The following is a 3,660-nucleotide window of genomic DNA, read 5'->3' as shown; positions in this document are numbered from 1 at the left end:
GTGATACACCACATAACTCAAGCTTGGTGATGGTTACTTTCTTAAGTGGAGTCACTCTTGACTTGGAGCAATAAAGTTGACTTTCACATGTGAGATCTCTAAATATAAAGATGCAGTGTAAGCATTTTCTGAAGCACTACACAATTCAAACAATTCATCACTAAATTCTGAACCAAACAAGATCAATGCCCTGGGTACTTTAAACCCATTGTGATACTGGATTCATCAGAGAGTTCCAGAGATACTGGATCATCCCATTCCTTTGTATGTGACCAAATTTGTTGATTGCTTTACACAGTAGAAATAATGGATCAAACGTTAATGCAATGTCAGATAAAATGTTTCACTTAGTTATGATGAGTAATAAATATGATAAACCCATTTAGCATCGAAAGACATTTTTATTGTAACCTGAAAAACTCCTAAACACTTGACTTGATTTGTGATTGAATCGAAAAATTCTCTGGCTGCTAGTTGTTTGAACCAGAATTTTTGGGCATTTAATGACCATTTCATAAGAATGAAACCTGTCTGGTTCATTGATTGAATTAACTGATTTTTAATTTATAGAGCAAGACCTACACTTTCAGATCTGCTGATTAGATCATTGTCATAAAAATCCTCTTTTAATATCCTTGCTAATTCAGGATTTTGCAAAACACAAAATTATTGGTTGGTATTCTAGTGAGCGAAAAAAATTTCTAGTAGGTAGAGAAAAGGTGCTTTTTGCTGCATACCATTTATAAGAATTTATATAGGCATGGTTCTAAGCTTAATAATACTGCCTATAAAACTTACCTTAAATGCACATCAAAAACTTTACAGAACTGAATTGGTTTTTTTTTTTTCAAGAAAAAAGCATGTGAAAATTACATTGAAGGTGCTCCAAATAAATGCAAAGCAGCATGGGATGTCATCTCTCAAGAAAGCTCACCTACACATGCACACACAAGACATCACATTGGATCCTGATGAATTACACTGTGTTTTTTCTGAATTCTGTTGAACACCTCAATAAAAAGGCAAACCTGTAAATTCGTCAGCAGCAGAGTTCCTCAAAAGGCAGCATGTGAAACAAACTGTCTTCCATTTGAATGAAATTACTTTGAGCCAGACTGTTATGGTTGTTTCCAAATTTTCTAACTTCAAAATTACAGACCCCTATGGGCTGTCCAATTATATAATTAAAAGGACTATCCAGTTAATCGGTGATCCCCTTTGTTTAATTTACAAGAAATGCTTAAAATCTGGTTATTTTTCTGACCCACTGAAAATTTAAAACATAATTACAATTTTCAAAAAGGTGGAAAACGCCTGTTGCAAAGTTATTACCCAATTAGTACCGTCCCAAACTTTTGAAAGTTATTTTGAACATCATAATATTTATCCGATAATCAGTTTGGAATCACAAAGTAAAAAATACAACTTCTGCAGGTCTTAAAATTATAAATAAAACATTAGATGCTTTTGAAAATAAAGGTACAGTTTTTCTTTCCTTGTGCAACCTATGAAAAGCATTTGATTGTATCCCGTTGGATATTTTATAAATTAAATAAGAATTTTATGGAGTAAAACATAATTGTTGAAAATAATTAATTGGATCTTATATGAATAACAGAAGACAGTTTGTTTCAATCCACAATAAAAAATCTGAATTAAGTTATGTTAAGATACGTGTTCTGCAAGGCTCACTTCTTGGACCATTCATTTTCATTGTGGCGGCCAATGATCTTCCATCCAATGTCATGGCTGATACAGTTGCAATGTTTGTTATGCTGATGACACAACCTAGATATTGCAACTTTACAGGTGATTTCGAAATCAGCTCTTTATAGTGCAGTAAACTGGTTCTCAGCCAGTAACCTTCTTTTTAACCACGAAAAACTCAATCAATTTGAATAGGTTTATCAAAAAATACAGAGAATAGATCAGTCTATTAGGCATTTGCATTGATTTAAAATTGAATTGGAGAAACCATATTGATTTTGTTTGCAGTAAAATTTATAGGGTGAGTTATCTTATTTGGAAATTAAGAGATATTGTTTCTATTGAATACCTTAGAATATCATATTTTGGACTTTTTGAGTCACATTTAAGCTATGACTTGCTTTTGTGGGGGCATTCCTCTTTAGTCAGCAACATTTTATTGATAAAAACTCTGTGGATCATTGTCACCATTTGTTCATTAAACCTAAAGTGTTAACTGTGGTGAACTTATATATTTTCAGTTCATTGATGTATTTAAAAAAACAACTTAGATAAATTAGAAATCAGAGGAAATATACATAGACATAATATACGTGGAAAAGCAAAACTGATATCTCAGTGCATAGATGCCAAATCACAAAAACTATATTTTGTACTTTTTCGATAAATTACCACTGTCTGCTAGAACTCCGCCTATAAATATGTTTAGAACTAGCATGTACATCTGGTTGCTTAAAACTCTATTTTAGAGTATAAAAGAATTCTTTGGTTGTGAGATTACTGTTAATTTTAATTAGGCTAAGATAGTTTTATATATTTTAATTTTGATGAAACCTATTTCATTATGTATTATTAATGGTCAATAAAGACTCTCTTTGACTGTGTGACTCATTGACAAAATTATTGGCTGGTTGATAAGTGTATGAAATTGTGACAGGTCAAATTACGACATTTGAATATTCGCGGGGAATTGGCAGACTGTGACGTCAGTGAATCGGCAGACTGTGACGTCAGTGAATCACATGTTGTCGGAATTGAGATTTATTGAATTAATAACGGAGAAATATATTAAACTTTATACGGGAACAAATTTAATTAATTAAAATGAGTTATACATAACCAAAATTCGTGTTTTACAAAAGTACTAAATAAAATTACGCAGAGAAGCCAATTGTGGGATAAAATGACTTGCGTATTGATGACGTCAGAAAGCACATGTTGCTAAAAATTTAAATAAAAAAGCTTTAGAAAAATAATAAAAGAAAATAGAAAGACTTAAATTGATCAATTATAGTGAACGTGATAAATTTCGACAATTATAAGAAAAGAATCAAATTATATTTAATCGTGAAGACGCTGATTTGAACGGGAGAGGGGATGAACATTGTGTGAACCGGTATGCGTAGTTTTTATACGGAGAATCCTTCTTCTCTGTCTGGACTTGAAGCAGTAAGGACGTCTACTCGTATAGATCCTCCTAGTACAGTAGTGATGAAATTTGAAACTGTACAATAGTGTATTGAAGTTGTAATTAGGGATGGGATGTTGTGTTAGTGAACAAAAATCAAAGCAAAGTGAGTAGAATTAGACAGTATAACATAAAATAAATTGACGTCAAAGTCATTTGCTTTGTCTTTCATTGAGTACCCCATCTACAAAGAAATGTGGTAAGTAAGACGGGGGCCTGGAACTGGAACGTAGCAAAATCGCACAGCCAACTTGGGACCTGGAGCGTGGCGAGTGGCACACAAACGAGGGGACCGTAGCAAAATATAGGTAATTTGCCCAAATCAAGAGCTTGTCTGAAAGAAGTAATAGCATAGTAATATGCTGGTATTTATACAACAAATATTATTTATACCTGTTACTTAAGAAGATACTTTTTACAATATATGTATATTTATCACTTAATAGCACTGTAGCATTATAAACAAATAAAGTAAAAAAACTCTA

The sequence above is a fragment of the Homalodisca vitripennis genome, chromosome 8 (genome assembly GCF_021130785.1).
Source record: "Homalodisca vitripennis isolate AUS2020 chromosome 8, UT_GWSS_2.1, whole genome shotgun sequence".
Taxonomy (NCBI): Eukaryota; Metazoa; Arthropoda; class Insecta; order Hemiptera; family Cicadellidae; genus Homalodisca; species Homalodisca vitripennis.
Note: the sequence above shows the minus strand (reverse complement) of the source record.